The sequence below is a fragment of the Salvelinus namaycush genome, chromosome 21 (assembly GCF_016432855.1).
Source record: "Salvelinus namaycush isolate Seneca chromosome 21, SaNama_1.0, whole genome shotgun sequence".
NCBI lineage: Eukaryota > Metazoa > Chordata > Actinopteri > Salmoniformes > Salmonidae > Salvelinus > Salvelinus namaycush.
Window position 1 is genome coordinate 40108432 of NC_052327.1, and position 18232 is coordinate 40126663.

An 18232-nucleotide genomic window follows, 5' to 3' on the forward strand; every position below is an offset into this window, starting at 1 on the left:
GTGTTTGTTAGGTGTGAAGCCTGTGTTAAAATATGCTTAAAATTATTAAAAGACAAAAAAGCGATTGTGTCACGTCCTGACCATAGTTCTTATGTGTTTTGCTTGTTTAGTGTTGGTCAGGACGTGAGCTGGGTGGGAATTCTATGTTGTGTGTCTAGTTTGTCTGTTTCTGTGTCCAGCCTAATATGGTTCTCAATCAGAGACAGCTGTCAATCGTTGTCCCTGATTGAGAATCATATATAGGTGGCTTGTTTTGTGTTGGGGATTGTGGGTGGTTGTTTCCTGTCTCTGTGTTTGTGTTCTGCACCAGATAGGACTGTCTCGGCTTTCACATTTTGTTATTTGTTAATGTTCACCGTTTATCGTCTGATTAAACATGTTGAACACTAACTGCGCTGCCTTTTGGTCCTCTCCTTCATCCCAGGAAGAAAGCCGTTACAGATTGTGATTGTGTTGAATTGGGTTTGGGAAATAGAGATAGACATGGTTTTAAAAAGGTAGTGGTAATATTTCATTCAGTAAAAACATTTGTAGGCGGCTTAACTTACTCTGTCCCGCGGCTCAACTCACCCCATACCCGGGGTTGTGCCAAGTTACCACTTTTTTTAGACAAGCTGTTTTTTCAAAACTGTAATTTTTACAATTATTCAGATTATTTCCAGGTATACACAACATCCTGAAATATATGTAGATCTCTTTGTTAGAAAGAACACTACCCTGAGTGTACAAAACATTAAGGACATCTGTAACGTTCGTCGTCGGAATGAGACCAAAGCGCAGCGTGGAAAGTGTTCATGATTTAATGTTCACAAAAAACACTCAAACAAAAGGAGAAAACGAAAGCGCACAGTTCTGTCAGGGAAACAACCTAAACAGAAAACAACACCCCACAAAACACAAACGGAAAATGACAACTTATATATGATCCCCAATCAGAGACAACGATAGACAGCTGCCTCTGATTGGGAACCACACACGGCAAAACAACAAAGAAATAGAAAACATAGATTTTCCCACCCGAGTCACACCCTGACCTAACCAAACATAGAGAATAAATAAGGATCTCTAAGGTCAGGGCGTGACAACATCGTTGCATGACATAGACTGAGCAGGTGAATCAAGATGATTGATGTCACTTGTTAAATCCACTTCAATCCGTGTAGATAAAGGGGAGGAGACAGATTAAAGAAGGATTGTTAAGCCTTGAGACAATATAGACGTATTGTATTGTATTCAGAGGGTGAATGGGCAAGACAAAAGGACATCCAAAGGACATCCAGCCAACTTGACACAACTGTGGGAAGCATTGGAGTCAATGTGGGCCAGCATCCTTGTGGAGCCCTTTGGACACCTTCTAGAGTTCTTTGGGCACCTTGTAGGGGGGAGTGATGCTGAATGTAAAAAATGGCTCAGCTTACCCCACTCTCCCCTAATGGACATTTGTGTTGATACACTTTCTATTAGTGCAAATCCAGTCAGAAATGTTCATGGAATTTACAAAGTTTAGAAGCCTTTTTCAACCTTAAATACAAGTTTGCATTTCCTGCTGTGCAGGACATTTCCTGCAACAACAGGGTGATCAAATTAAGATCTCTGTCTGTACCAATAAGATACTAAAGGCCTACGTCTCCCACTGCAGGAGAGGTCAGTGCTATCTGGGATCCTTGGGACGCCACTACCCTAAACCCTAACCCTAACCTTAACCCCTACCCTTACCCTAAACTTAACAATTTTAAACATCAACTTCAATGGGGTATGGATATCCCAAGGATTCCGGATAGCACGGACTATGCAGGAGAGTGTGTGTTTTCAATGACGTGATGCTAAGCTGCATAACTTCCACTGACAAACATAAAGCACTGAAGATAAAGCTTTCCCATACAAGATGCATTTTAACAGTATATCAACAGCATAAGAATGCTACCTTATGCAGTCTTCTGCAGCAGATAAGGGGAAAAACATTTTGGGTTGCACCTTGCATTCATAGTAACCTTTGAATACTATTGGTTTTTTCATTTGTGGTCTCTCGCCATTGCAACAGTGGCGTCCTTGGACATTTAAATGTGGAGGTACAGGGAGAATAGCCTAGGAGGGGCAGAGGGGCAATGTACTGCAGGGGAGCCAGAGACTCACATATTGAGGGTAACCCACGAACTAGTCAATGCCTGGGTGGCCAATTAGCAGAAAGGAAAGAAAAGACCCTGTGTCATCAACCAATGACGGCTAGGGGAGCGGAAAGGGGGAAGTATTTTTGTCTGCTTTCTTTTTCCTTTTCACACTCACTCCCTCTCTCCTTTTCTCTCTCTCTCTCACTCTGTCTGTCAACTTAGCGTCCACTGTTCCCAAGGCAAACCTCCAGCGGAATACGGAATGAGGATCACTAGACTGGAAGCAGTGGGATCTCTGGAATGGTGCCCACTTATGCATGTGTGTGTGCATGTACTTGTGTGTTTGCGTATGTGCGTGCGTGTGTGTGTGTGAGAGTTGTAACAGAAATGTCCCAGTTTGTCCCCAGACAGACAAGTCTTTGGTAGTGTCCCATTGATTCCCAGTGAGGATGACAGAGCCCTTCTCTTTGCCTCCTCATACTGGCTCCCAGTCCCTTTACTCCCTATAGCTAGCTAATGACCCAGTGGGATACATTCCTCCCACCATGCCCCAGGGATATAGGGAAAGAGACCATTAGAAAAGTGAGTGCACACTAAATATAGATTATTACCCATTCTTAACTCTCTTACATCAAATTGTGAAGGACACCAGTTTCCTGTGAAATAGGTATTCTTTGGTCGTTTTCAATGGGGATGTGCATAACCTAATTCTTCCTTCCCCAACCTGTGGTGTGACTGCAGGCTGCACTGCGACTGTGATAAGGTAATAATGTCCTCCACCATGTATAGGCCCAAATTCCCCAGGGTTTGATTCATCTGCAATTTAGCTGTATAGGGAACATAGTGGACACCTATGGGTGCTTCCTCTCTCCTTTAATAGAAATGGAGGACCACTGCAGAATTATAGAGATGAATTATAGATTAGGTGGTTTATTTCTAAGTTGGTCTATTTCTAAGTTGGTCTATAGTTTAATTACAGTTTTTTTCAATTGTTTAAGCACAATTTTGAAAACAGGGCCCGGTTTGTCAAAACACTACACACAATTAGCACAACCCTACACCAAAGTAGCACAACACTTCAGATCATTTGCAAAATGGAACACTTTTGTCAAAACTATACACGACTTCATAAAAATGATATTTTGTTACCATACGAAACACACACATTTCATGACTTCAATCTTTTTGAACCAGTTACACACTGCTGTTGCTAACCTAAAACACTTTTAGCAAGTCTAATTGTCAGTGATTAGAGTAGTGTAAATGAAGTACACAGAGAAAGTGCAACTATACAAACACTACACAAGACCAACGCTGCAGACTGAGGAAAATATCATTTATTTCTCTCCATATACCCAAATCAGTCAACATGTCAACATGGAGAATCACAACAAAACATGTCCCAGTTTTCATGCTACTACAGTAGTGTGCATAACACTGTTAGCTCAGCAAACAACAGACAAACTGTAACGGTGTTCCTCCTCCTCTTCATACGAAGAGGAGGAGTAGTGATTTGACCAACGTGCAGCGGGTTGTGAATACATAATGAACTTTATTTAACAAGACGAAACTAAACACACGAAGAACACTTGATAATTTACAAAACAACAAAACGAAGTAGACAGACCTGACCGAGAGAAACTTACATAAAACATGAAGAACGCACGAACAGGAACAGACTAATACAAACGAACGCTACAGTCCCGTGTGGTGCGCAGACACAGACACAGACGACAATCACCCACAAACAAACAGTGAGAACAACCTACCTTAATATGACTCTCAATCAGAGGAAACGTCAAACACCTGCCTCTAATTGAGAGCCATACCAGGCAACCCAAAACCAACATAGAAACAGAAAACATAGACTGCCCACCCAAAACTCACGCCCTGACCAATAAACACATACCAAACAACAGAAAACAGGTCAGGAACGTGACACAAACTTAAAATACTGTATCCAGTACAGGTTACAATTACAGTAAATAACAACAACAACAAACATAAAAAATTATCAGAAAAAACTTGGTCACAGGCCGTCGACTTGGTCACAGGCGTCCTCCATGGCCTGAATGAGGGGTACCTGAGCCTGGGGCTGGAGATCGTAAACCTTCCACCGCCATGCAGAGAAAAACTCTTCGATAGGGTTTAGAAACGGAGAGTATGGTGGAAGGTATAGTACTGTCAACTGTGGATGGTGTTGAAACCAGTTCTGGACCAAAGCAGAGCGGTGGAATGACACATTGCCCCAGAAGACCGTGTATTGCATCTGGTGCATTTCATTACCTACTGTGACGATGTGGTGCAATCGGTCCAAAAATGAGAGAATGTGAGGTGTGTTGTAAAGGCCCATTTTGGCATGATGGAGGACAACCCCATGCTGTGAAATGGCAGCGCAAAGGGTGATGTTACCCCCACGTTGCCCTGTGACATTGATTATATTGGTTGAAGGCATTTTGGTTGAAGGCAGGTGAACCTACCTCCTGCATTTTTATAGTGCTTAAACCTGATTGGTGTGTCTACAATTTAGCAATCATGTGTTTGTGCACCTGATGGCTGTGTTTAACAGATTGGCTCATAGGTGTGGTAATTTGACAGTCAGTGCTTTTGAATTGCAAGGAAGTGACATTATGATATACTTCTGTGTCTGATGTATACAAGTGTGTTTAGTGTTTTGCAAATCACTGTGTGTAATGTTTTGCAAATAGTGTGAAGCTGACAATGTGCTTACAGTTGTGCAAATCTAGCCTTGTGTTTTGCTCCTTGAGTGTAAGGTTTTGCTAATTGTGGGAAAAGTTAAATTGTAGTGTGTCAGCAATCGTAAAAAACTGTAAGCAATGGAGGTGTGGTATATGGCCAATATACCACGGCTAAGGGCTGTTCTCACGCACGACGCAGCCATGGTATATTTGGCCATATATCACAACCCCCCGAGGTGCCTTATTGCTGTTATAAACTGGTTACCAATGTAATTAGAGCAGCAAATATAAATGTTTCATCTTACCTGTGGTATACGGTCTGTTATACCACGGCTGTCAGCCAATCAGCATTCAGGGCTCGAACTACCCAGTATGTAGTTTGTCCCTGTTGAGACAGTTACATACTGAGTCACAGACATATACTATTATACCGTGATTTGCAGAAACTGGTTTGTGTAAAAAGGTTATTTGTGCAACGTAACTCTATGTTGATTTGGTTGGTGTGTGTATTATTGTGTGTGTGTGTGTGTGTGTGTGTGTGTGTGTGTGTGTGTGTGTGTGTGTGTGTGTGTGTGTGTGTGTGTGTGTGTGCGTGTGCGTGTGCACCTGCGTGTGTGTGTGTGTGTGTGTTGGGGGATCTGCAGTCAGCTTTAACAACCATGGGCCTGTCAGTCAGAGTGGTGGAATTGAGAATAACTAATGAGTGTGTGTGTTTGTGTGTGCTTGGATACGGCAGGCCTGGAGTGGGGTGCTGTGTTTGGGTCTTTGTGCGTGTGTGTGAGGCAGGGTCGACCTTGTAGGGCTGGGCTGTGGGGCTCAGACAAAAGGCAGTGCAGGATTATCCATCCAGGGACAAAGTGTTTGATTAGCATGAGAAAACATCTAGCTCTAGCCTGCAGTGCACAGCCAGAGAGGACAGGAGAGGAGAAAATAAGAGGAGAGGGGAGGAGAGGAGGAGAGGAGAGGACAGGATTGGAGAGGAAAAGGACAGGAGGTGACAGGAGAGGAGAGGAAAGGGACAGGAGAGGACAGGGCAGGACTGAAGAGGAGAGGCGGGGACAGGAGAGGAGAGGAAAAGAGAGGACAGGAGGAGAGGACAGGAAAGGGACAGGAGAGGACAGGGCAGGACTGAAGAGGAGAGGCGGGGACAGGAGAGGAGAGGAAAAGAGAGGACAGGAGGAGAGGACAGGAAAGGAGGTCCATGGTGTTTATGGAATGTATGCGTTCCTTTCACACTGTGTATGAAGTGTGTTTCACAGTGTGTGTGTGTGATCTAACTTTAGGGTTAGGGTTACGGTTAGGTTAGGGGTTAAGTTTAGGTTTTGGGTAAGGGTAAGGGGTTAGGGAAAATAGGATTTTGAGTTGGAATAAATATTTTGGTCCCCACTTAGATAGGAAAACCAATGTGTGTGTGTGCGTCTGTGTGTCTGTGTGTGTGTGTGTGTGTGTGTGTGTGTGTGTGTGTGTGTGTGTGTGTGTGTGTGTGTGTGTGTGTGTGTGTGTGTGTGTGTGTGTGTGTGTGTGTGTGTGTGTGTGTGTGTGTGTGTGTGGTGTGCCTCACAGTATATGGTATGGTGTTAAGTGTATGTGTGTGTATGTATGTGTTCCACAGTGTGTGTGGTTTGGGATTGGTATATTCTAATCTGTGGTATTAGTGTGTGTTGTATGGTATGTGGTGTTTATTCCTGCTGTGATGAGCCCACTCAGATCCCCTGGTCCATTGTAGAGGTTGGAGAGGTAGTGTCCTAAGCCCCTGATCAGTTGATCTGTCACCTTTTCATTGGAGAGCCTCTCTCTTTCTGTGGATTAGGGAGTTGAGGGGATGATCTTACACTCCTCTATCTCTTTGTCTTTCCTTTTGTCTTCCTGGTCTGAGGGAGGACACGAAGAAGAAGACCTCTTTGGTTTGGGGGAGGGAACCCACTCCAGCCTGGCCGGAGAGGGGGAGGAGAGAAGGGGGAGGAGGAGAGATGAAAAGGGGATGGACAGGGAGATTGGGGTGTTATTGGACTGGGAACAGTCTTTCGATCTTCAGAAGAACATTATGGCCACAGGGAACCCTGTACTCACACATACGCTGGTGTGCATGCACAAACACACACAAACACATACAGAGACATACACACACACCGAACCAGGAAGATAACGAGTGTATTGTTTTAATTGGGTGGTGTCCCCCGGTCACCTCTGAGGTTTTGAGTTCAGCGCCCTGCCTCCCTGAATCGTCACAGTTACAGGAGGTTTTAAGTTCAGCGCCCTGCCTCCCTGACCCCTCACTGTTACAGCAGGTTTTGAGTTCAGAGCCCTGCCTCCCTGACCCCTCACTGTTACAGCAGGTTTTGAGTTCAGAGCCCTGCCTCCCTGACCCCTCACTGTTACAGCAGGTTTTGAGTTCAGAGCCCTGCCTCCCTGACCCCTCACTGTTACAGCAGGTTTTGAGTTCAGCGCCCTGCCTCCCTGACCCCTCACTGTTACAGCAGGTTTTGAGTTCAGAGCCCTGCCTCCCTGACCCCTCACTGTTACAGCAGGTTTTGAGTTCAGAGCCCTGCCTCCCTGACCCCTCACTGTTACAGCAGGTTTTGAGTTCAGCGCCCTGCCTCCCTGACCCCTCACTGTTACAGCAGGTTTTGAGTTCAGAGCCCTGCCTCCCTGACCCCTCACTGTTACAGCAGGTTTTGAGTTCAGAGCCCTGCCTCCCTGACCCCTCACTGTTACAGCAGGTTTTGAGGGTGATGTTGTGCTTTCTCTCTTTCTCTGTTTTTTTAATGACCTCTTTGTTTCCTGGATGAAAAAGGAAGTGGTATAAAGAAAGGGAGGATGGGGGGGAGGGGCAGGCTTTAATGTCTTTATGTTTCTTTATTCCCCTTCTCTGTGTCCTCTATTTCAATCCTACTCTCTTCTCTTCTCTCTTCATCCTTCTCCCCAATATTTTTCTCATTGCTCTTGTGAAAGCTTTTAGAATATATTTGTTTGTTTGCCTTCATTCCTGTCTCTTCCTCTACTCTTCTCCTTTCTGTTTCTCTCCTATCTTGCTCTCTCCCTTCTTTCTTACTCTCTCTCTCTTTCTCTCTCTTTCTCTCGCTCTCTCGCTCTCTCTCTCTCGCTCTCTCTCCTCTCTCCTCTCTTTGGGGTGGGAGACAGGTCACAGTTACGGGAGATGGTCACTCTGTCACATGTTGTTTTGTCTCCTCCTTCACCAAGACATACCCACACTCGTTACCCTAGCAACTTGCCTTTAGGAAGTACAGTTTGAGGGAACAATGACCACAAATTCACTGTTGCCTGTTCTCTCGCTCTCTCTCTCCATCTCTCTCTCTCTCTCTCTCTCTCTCTCTCTCTCTCTCTCTCTCTCTCTCTCTCTCTCTCTCTCTCTCTCTCTCTCTCTCTCTCTCTCTCTCTCTCTCTCTCTCTCTCTCTCTCTCTCTCTCTCTCTCTCTCTCTCTCTCTCTCTCTCTCTCTCTCTCTCTCTCTCTATCTCTCTCTCTCTCTATCTCTCTCTGGTAAGATTCATGATCCAGTCTGCTATGTGGGCCGGTTGACGTTTATATCTGACGACTGTAAACTAAAATAAAATGGGAATGGATTGGATGTGGAACTATTTATCTTGTGTGTGTTAGCTGCCAAAAGGCAAGCCCGTACAAAGCGTCATGAGAGACAAATTAATCCTTGCTTATAAATCTATAAATATTTGACTTTCCTCTCCCTCTCCTTCACCCGAGAAGAGTCTACCTATTCCTGCTCCTCTTACCTGAGGGAGTTATGTGGCAAGCCAACTGATAAATTGACTACAAGAGAAATATATTTTTTTGGGGAAACCTAGATAAAGTTTTGGCCTTATCCTCGTCATCCTACAAAATAAATGACTAAGCAATAGATGACATACTTCTCTGTCTGTGACTTCTACAGTTTTATAGGGACAGTGAAGGAATCTGCCAGTGCAGTCATGTAATTACCACGTTGACCAGTAGAGGGGGTAAGTAGGATGGCTATTTGTTCTTGATGTGTGCGCGTGTGTGTGTGTGTGTGTGTTAGCATATTTGCCTGGCCTGTGTGGAGGGTTTGAGGAGGCGGCTATGGAAGCTATAAGAGGGTCTGAGAGCAACACAGATGGTCTGGGGTCCCACACACCGACAGTTTTGCTCATTTATAACCATCAGAAGCGGAGGGTGCATCCCTGTCCCCTGCCACAACCCCCTAGCCCTCCACTAGCCCCCCGCTGGCTGCATTTTGCCTAGCAACGCTCAGCCCTGTGGGTGTAATATGGGACACACAGCTAAAAAGGGCTATGTTGGCTATAACTTCTACAGGGGAGAATCAATGTACAGGAGTGTTAAGGCGTATTAGAACTGACATAAACATCATTATCATCAGCAACATAATTTAATTATATAATTAACCCATCTCCTTCATCTAAAATTCAGGTGCAAAATATACAACAGAAAAAGGATGGGATTTCTAACCCATCTCTAAAATCACAGATTCAATTCTTTAAAATCGGATTTCCTCAAGTCGTTTTTTTCTTTCTTGAACAAGTATATTTTGAATGAATCCGTGACTATTACGGATTACCATCCACATTCGCCTAGTCAGGGAACTCAACTAGCTGTCATCCAGCCCCTCTGGTCCTATCCTCCATCCTCAGCCACCAGTGTGCATCAAAGACAAGGCAGAGATGATCTCATTTTGCTGTGTTCCATGTTTAGCATAGGTCCCCACCCCAGGGCCTTTGGGCACAGCTCCATGGCCCTGATGACTGACTAGGGTGCTGACTGCAGGAATGCAGGCAGGGTTAGCTCAAAGCCCTGCTACTCAATGCTTTCTTATGGATCAGAATGCCCTTTAATGGGCTGTAAGGAGCAACCGCCGGATGGTACGGTTCACCTGGGTAAATCACAATCTGTGCTTACTGGGACCCGACACAAGCACGCACACACACATACACACACACAGACCAGCTTTCTGATGTCTCAGCACCATTGTTCGCAGCTGAATGGAGCCCGGAATGTGGTTCACCACGGCTCCATTAAAGGGATACTTTGGGAGTTTGGCAATGAGGCCCATTATCTACTTCCCCAGAGTCAAATTAATTCGTGGATGCCATTTTTATGTCTCTGTGTCCCATATGAAGGAAGTTATAGTTAGTTTCGTGAGCCAATGCCAACTAGCATTAGTGCAATGACTGGAAGTCTATAGGTATATGCTAACATACCCATAGACTTCCAGGCACTAGCGCCAGTTAGCAACTTCCTTCAAACTGCACGCACTCACTGCCAAAATCCTGAAGTATCCCTTTAAGGAATGGTATGTTCTTGGGGGGAGGGGGGCTGTTACTGTGTGTGTTTGTGTGTGTGTGTGTATGTGTTTGTGTTTGTGCGTGTATGTTAGTGTTCTTCCACCTATCAAGGAAGCATCTCACTCCCTCTCTATCCATTCTTTTTTTAACTCTCTCAGTCTCCTTTCACTTTATTCTTCTTTTCCTCTCTCTCCTTCTCTTAGCCTTCCTCACTCATTTCGCAATGCTTCCATTCCTTCCTCCCTCTCTCTCTCTCTCTCTCTCTCTCTCTCTCTCTCTCTCTCTCTCTCTCTCTCTCTCTCTCTCTCTTCAGGGCCATCTGCAGAGGGCTCTAACAGGTATGAAGGGTGTTGATGGCTACTTTATCAGAAAAGAGTGTGGACGTTACCAACGTGGGACTGCCTTCTCTTCCTCTGGGCTGAAAGACTTCAGTCTGCAGCCTGGACCCTCAGACACATACAGAAAAGGACCTGCCTTTGTTTACACTTAATGGTAGTTAGGGATGCTTCCCATTCACTCTGTCTGTTTTTCTTTCTCTCCCTCTCTCTGTCTTTCTCTCTCTCTCTCCCTGTGTCTTTCTCACATTGGTTGAGGAGGCTTATTTCTCTTCTTTATCTGTCTCTCTTTCTCCCTCATCTTTGGGCAGCTGGAAGAAAGGTCATCTAGGGTCATATCCCTAGATCAACCTGAGAAGTGTGTCACTTAGGTGCTGGTAAAGCCCACTGCATGTTTGATCTGTCTCCCACCTGTGAGCTAATGATCTCTTCTCCTTTCTGTTTGTCTCCTTTATTACTCTCTCTCTCTCGCTTTCTCTCACCTCTCTTTGGGATGGAAGACAGGTCACAGTTGCGGGGGATGGTCACTCTGTCACATGTTGCTTTGTCTCTTACTTCACCAAGACATACCTGCACACGTTACCCTAGTTACTTGCCTCTAGGAAGTACAGTTTGAGGGAACAACGACCACAAATTTACTGTTGCCTAGTCTCTCTCCCTCTCTCTTTCTCTCTCTCCCTCTCCCTCTCCCTCTCGCTTGCTCTCTCTCTCTCTCTCTCTCTCTCTCTCTCTCTCTCTCTCTCTCGCTCTCTCTCTCTTTCTCTCTCTCTCTCTCCCTCTCCCTCTCGCTTGCTCTCTCTCTCTCTCTCTCTCTCTCTCTCTCTCTCTCTCTCTCTCTCTCTCTCTCTCTCTCTCTCTCTCTCTCTCTCCCTCTCGCTTGCTCTCTCTCTCTCTCTCTCTCTCTCTCTCTCTCTCTCTCTCTCTCTCTCTCTCTCTCTCTCTCTCTCTCTCTCTCTCTCTCTCACACACAAACACTCCCTGTTGATCTCCCTGTTTTTCTCTCTCTCATTCTCTCTAGTTTTGTTACTCCCTCCTCACCTGCAGACCATTGATCCACACCATTGAGCACCAGTGATCTGAGTTCTACAGTTGAGTGGAGGGGCCCCTGTCCCCTGTCCCCTGTTGGCCCTCTGAGGGAGTGCAATGGGAGATGAGGGGAGGGCCGGGCTGGGGTACCCCCCTTTGACAGCCCAACACAGAGAGGTTGCTGGTGAACAGGGGGCTATAGAGGGGGTCGAGCGGCCTGCTTTAAAGAGCAACACATCCCTTTCTCAATACCCCCCGTCCCCACCCCGTTGTCCCCCAACAGGAGAGGGTGTGTTTGGGGGAGAGGCCAGGCGAGGAAAGGCAGGCCATGAAACAAAGGCCTGGTCCTAAGGCCAGCACTGTTCTGCATGGTAGCGGTCTTATTCTTCTCCTCCTTGCCTTTTCTTTTCTTCCCTGGCTGCTATTATGGGGCTGAGGTGTAGACTGGGGGGTTAATATGATGGATGGGCCTGGGGAGATGGAGGGATATAAGGATGCGGAGGGGGAAGAGGAGGTTTGGGGTGGGTCGGGGGAGCAGTGTCATGCTCCCTGTTTGAGAGGAACGTGCGAGGCGTGGGGCTGCCCTGGGGGTGGGCGGGTCAGTGGGGGTGAGGATGGGGGATAAGGGGTATGTTTAGGCTGTAGAGAGGGGGTAGCTACATGTTGGGATATGGGTGGGGGGAGGCGATGCCTCAGAGGAACGTGCGAGGCTTTGTGCTGCCTTGCAGGGATGGGCAGGCAGAAGGGAGGGGGTGAGGGATGGATGGAGAGGGTGCATGTATGGGAGTTTCAAGGAGTTGAACTAGGGTATATGTGATGGGGGGTTGAAGTACATGTTCGGATTTGAGGGGGGTGGAAAAGGGGGTATGTGCTGTGTGTGTGGGTGAGGGAGTGTATTGTGAACAAGGGAGTGTGTGGGTTGAAGAAGTAGTACTTAAGGAGTGGTGAAGATGGGATCCATCATGACGAGGTGTTGGAGGAGGTCAGACAATGGCTCTGACCAATCTTAGTCTGGGCTTTCACCTGCAGGCTACTATCTTAAGATAAATATGTCTGAAAGAGAGCATGCCCACATTGTTTCTCTTTTGTAAGAGAAATCTGCACCAGGCTACTGTGATTTTCAACAAATGTTCAGAGTCATGAGAGCTGGAATGTTAACATTGAAAAGATGGTTTCAGGGCATATACATTCTAAAATATTCCGCTTCTATTTCTGTCCATAAGAACCTTCTAGATTTACAGAAATATTGATGATGCTTAAAATAAAATGCACAGCTTGACCAGAGTACATACAACTAGAACTCTGGAAACTTCCAAACTACACTGACGATGAACTGATGGCCAAGAGCAGAATGCTGAGGCTAGCCCCTTACAAGACTGGATGGTGTGTGTGTGTGAACAGTGGGTGCTATGTGTGTCCCAGCTCATCCCCAGGGTGTAGAGACAGATGAGGGTGTGTGTTGGAACCAGGCCATCATCTTTCATCACGGACAGGATAGAACCAGGGCTGGGATTACAAGAGTTTATAATAATCAGCATCTACCACCAACACAACACAGTTCAACCGAGGGCAGGCTTAACTGAATGAACAACAGAGACAAAATGCAAATATGAACATTTATTAAAATAGATTGGGGAGGGGTCTCATCTCTGAGGGATGATCCTTGGAGCCAGATGCTATGATGGCAGGTAGCACTTACACAAAAATAAGCTGTCATTTAAATACATTACAATATGTATTCCCATTGGTGAGAAGACAGAAAGGTGATTGCACAGGTAGATTATTTAGCAAGCATGGTACAGTTGCATTATTCAGCTATGCTCATTGGCCATAGGGGAATAGGAATGACATTCCTCTTGTGGCTAATTGATAGTAAAGGAGGGGGAATGACATGACACTGTGTTGTTGATGAGAACATTGTCAACATCAGATATACATTCCTAACGGTTTAATGTGAATGTACAGGATCAGGTGGTTTTGTGAGGCTAGCTGGGCTCATAGAAGAGGAAGCAATGTGAACTACAGGCAACTGCCCAAATAAAGGAAACACTTGAGTAAATGTGTGATACAAAGTATATTGAAAGCGGGTGCTTCCACACAGGTGTAGTTCCTGAGATAATTAAGCGATTAAAATCCCATCATGTTTAGGGTCATGTTTAAAAATGGCCAGTTGCCCATTATTTTGGCTACCATGGCTAGAAGAAGAGATCTCTGAGACTTTGAAGGAGGGGTCTCAAAGGAGCAATGGGGGTTTAAAGGGTGTGTGTGTGTGTGTGTGTGTGTGTGTGTGTGTGTGTGTGTGTGTGTGTGTGTGTGTGTGTGTGTTTGTGCGTGTGTGTGTGTGTTTGCGTGTGCGTGAGTGCGTGCCTCAGTCACCAGATCACAACCTAATTGAACACTTATGGGAGATTCTGGAGTAGCGCCTGGGAAAGCGTTTTCCACCACCATCAACAAAATACCAAATTATGGAATTTCTCGTGGAAGAATGGGTCCGGTTCCAAACACTTGTATAATCTATGTCAAGGCAAATTGAAGCTGTTGTGGTGGCCCAACGCCCTATTGAGACACAGTTGGTGTTTACTTCATTTTGGCAGTTACATGTATATTATGCTTACTGAATGAAGTAAAGTGAGCTATCCAATCAGACCAACCTTACTGATTGAAACAATGTTATTGAAACTACATCACACCACTCACATACGCGCAAGAAGACCTTTTCTCTTTTCAGACAAGATCTCTAACAAGATCTTATTATATATATATATATATAATTATCTGTCTCTCTGTCAACCAATCCATCTATCCTTTATTTTCTCTTATTTTATTTTCTATGTAAGCCCATAACCCAATAAATGGAGTATCTTATTCCCCAGAGGTGACCTTTTCGGTCTCAAGCCATGGCCTCCTCTCTGCACCTTGTACTGTGGAATGTCCATACACAACCAATCAATGCTGACTTCCTCTCTTCGATCCTCTGCCTCTCCCCCAGTTTTCCACCTTGCGATGAGGAATTCACTGTTAGGGACACACAAACAGCCACACATCTCCCAGGACTGTCCCTAAAATCTCTCCCCCAAAATCAAAAGTCTTCTCAGCCCCATTTGACACCAATTCCCTCCCAAACACAAAGAGTGACAGTGGTGAGTGCATTCCCTCCCTACTGCAGTCTATCAGGCCAGCCGGGGGGCTTTGTCTCTCACACAGACCACCCGCTGTAAGACAGCCACCACACGCCACACTCTCACTACCCAGAGACAGCTAACATACCTCTCCTTGCACATCCCGGACAGAAGGGAAAACTAAGACAAACGCCAATTTTACGCCCTTCAGAAATCCATCAGGGCCTAGCAATCCACTGTTTGCAGCCCAGGAGAAACAAGCCTTTAGGATTTGTCAACCTGCTGGCTAAAGCAGGCCCATCCAGGCTGGTGGATGTCACCCAGTGCCCAAAAAGAGACATTGGCGGTGGGTTGTGTGGGGACAAAGGTGGCCTGCCCTGGGGATTAGCTATTAGCATGCTGGTGTATGTTTAGGCCTGGTCTGAATGGGGAGGGCAAGAGGCAGGGACCTGGGCTATTCTTAAGCAGGGAAGTGTTACTGTTTCAGCTGCTAATGCCGTCCCCCTGAGAACTTCTTGAGAATACAGGGGGTGCTGTTTTCGCATTAGCATAATTTGCTCTACAGATTAAACTGCCTCTTATTCAATTATTGCTCTTACTATATGCATATAAATAATACCATTGGAAAGAAAACAATCTCTAGTTTCTAAAACCGTTTCAATTTTGTCTCTGAGTGATACAGAAGTCATTTGACAGCACTTTCCATGACCAAGAAGAAAAAAGCAAGATGTGTATGCCAGCTTCAACGCTCTGCCTATATATGGTCGTGCCCCCTATGACCCGAAACACACCTCATTGGCCTTCCTCTGGGTGTCAAGAGGACGTCAGAGGAAAAATATCTTGTTTATCTGGGACTGACGTGAAATGAGAGCTAATTCTTTGGGGTGACCGACAACTTCCGGTTGTCTAAATCGTGCGACTTGTAGCTGCGATTGTCTTCTGTTGTGCGGCCATTATGGATGAAAACTATCTCCGTCTCGAAGTTTGTTTGATACATGTGACCAGATCATCGTAATGTATGTTTTTTCAATATAGTTTAATCAGATTATTTGAATTTTTTCGGGAGTTTTGTGGTGTTCCGTTGTCTGAATTTATTTACGTTTGAGAAATCCGTGCCACTCGACCAGTACCTGTGCTAAATGGAGTGGGAAAGGAACCATTCTGAACGCAACCAACGACTCATCTTGACAAAGGACACTTTGATCAACATTCTGATGAAAGATCAGCCATAGTAAGACCCAATTTACGATGTTATTTCATATATCTGTCGTGCATGTGAACTGGTCGTGGGCGCCCAGCTGGTTCTGGCTGGCGTGGCTATGCTAATTTAGCGCTACATTTTGTTTTCGCTATAAAACATTTAATAAATCTGAAATATTGTTTGGATTCACCAGATGTTGGGCTTTCAATATCTGTACGCTGTGTATTTTTCTGAAATGTTTTAAGATAAGTAATTAGTTATATGACGTTGGTCTCTGTAATTGTTCTGGCTGCGTCGGCACTATTTCAGATTGCAGCTGCAATGTAGAACTGTGATTTATACCTGAAAAATGCACATTTTTCAAAAAAAAACTATGCTATACCATAAATATGTTATCAGACTGTCATCTTATGAAGTTGTTTCTTGGTTAGTGGCTATATATATTTTTATTTAGTCGAATTAGTGATAGCTACTGACGCAGGAAAAAACTGTTGGAGTAAAAAAATTGTGTCTTATGCTAACGTGGTTAGCTAATAGATTTACATATTGTGTCTTCCCTGTAAAACATTTTAAAAATCTGAAATGGTGGCTTTATTCACAAGATCTGTATCTTTCATCTGGTGTCTTGGACTTGTGATTTAATGATATTTAGATGCTACAATTTACTTGTGACGCTATGCTAGCTATGCTACTCAGTGGGGGGGGAGTGGGGGGTGATCCCGGATCCGGGTTGGTGACTCGTTAAAGTTAAGCATACATCCATATATATGAGAGGATCATGATTATCTATCGGTATGTGGGTTTTGTGCTGCACTGACATTTGGGTTTTAGGAATTACATTTTCTCAAACAGGAAATATGGTGTATAAATGAATTAGTGTATTTGAATGGTATGTATTAAATACTTTTAAAACAAATGACCAATACTTTATTGATGATGAGGATTGACACCTGCAATGTGTAGATCAAATCAAATCAAAATGTATTTGTCACATACACATGGTTAGCAGATGTTAATGCGAGTGTAGCGAAATGCTTGTTGGAGCATTAGAGCATTAGAGCATTAGATGACATGTGAATGATGAAGGGAGGTAGCAGTTGTACTGTCATTGACACAGAACAGTAGCCCTTTTCTTCCTTCAGTAGGTAGTCTTGGGCCATCCACTTTGCACAAAATAGAGTAGGACTGTAGCAGATCCCAAACCTATTGGTACAGAGACCCACCTATAGCTTGTGGACTTTGTTATTTTACACTAAGACACACACATAAAACCAATGACTCTGGCCAGGATGCAATTTTTAGCCCAGACCTAAAACCCAATTAAGCCAGGAGAAACTGCCATAGGGAGATACTGTATTAAGGTCCTGTCAGTAGGCTGGAACTCTCAGATAGACCAGAGCAAACACAGCTAACTGGACCTATACATACACACAGAGACTTAACACTCTGGATTAGACTGGAGCAAGGCACAGATCTTTAAACAAGATATGTCTAACAGTGGCAATTCAGGCTTGTTTTCTACAATCCCAGTCTGTGAAAATCAGTGAATGCTGATAACACCACTTTTGGCAGTCTGGGTGTTTTCCATAATAACTCCGAAACAAATAGAACAGTGGTCTGGCTACTGATCTGCTCTGTGTGAGACCCTGGCACTTAGACTGGGAAAAAATAGACTGCTTGATTTAAAAAACAAATCTGTCTGTGTGTGTTCCTGTGTGTGTTTTGAATGTGAGTGTGCGTGTGTGTGTATACAGTATGTGTGAATGTGATTAACGCGTCTGATGTGTGTAATCATGTGTGTGTGTACTGAGGCATGCTGGTTGGTGGCTGAGCTTGATGCTGGTGTGTGTCAGTGTATGATTGCGTGTACTCCAATATGTGTGATTGAGCTTGTTATTTTGGGATTGTGGTGTGTGTGTGTGCTTAGCCTCGCTGTCCAGAGGCTGATAATAACACGAGACTGTGTGTTTGTGGACTTCTTAGCGTTGGGCTTTCCCATCGTGCTCAGTGTGTCTGAGCTCTGTGTGTTTTGGGGTTGCACGCGTGAGTCCGCCAGCTGTTCTATTCTCCCCTCTCCCAGTCTCCTAGTCCCCCCCACCCTCCCTCAGAGGCCTGCTCTTCATCTGATAAGGGTCCAGCTCGCCAAGCCCTCAGCGAAGCCCATCAGAGCCACGCCACACTAACAACACACCCTCCTTCCCCTCTCCTGGCCCTCTACAATCACTACATTTACATGAGAAAACACAGTCTTATGTCCAGTTCACTGGAGCTATGGATGAGCAGCCCAGTAGAACACTGTGGGCTGTTTTTGAGAGTGTAAGTGAGTGGGAAGAAGAGTGTGTGTGTGAGCGCAAACGGCCGATACTTCTTACCTTCTTACCTTACTCTTTTTAACATGAACACTTTTATATTCATAGATGATGCTGCTTTTAGTGTCTGTGTCGTTTTATA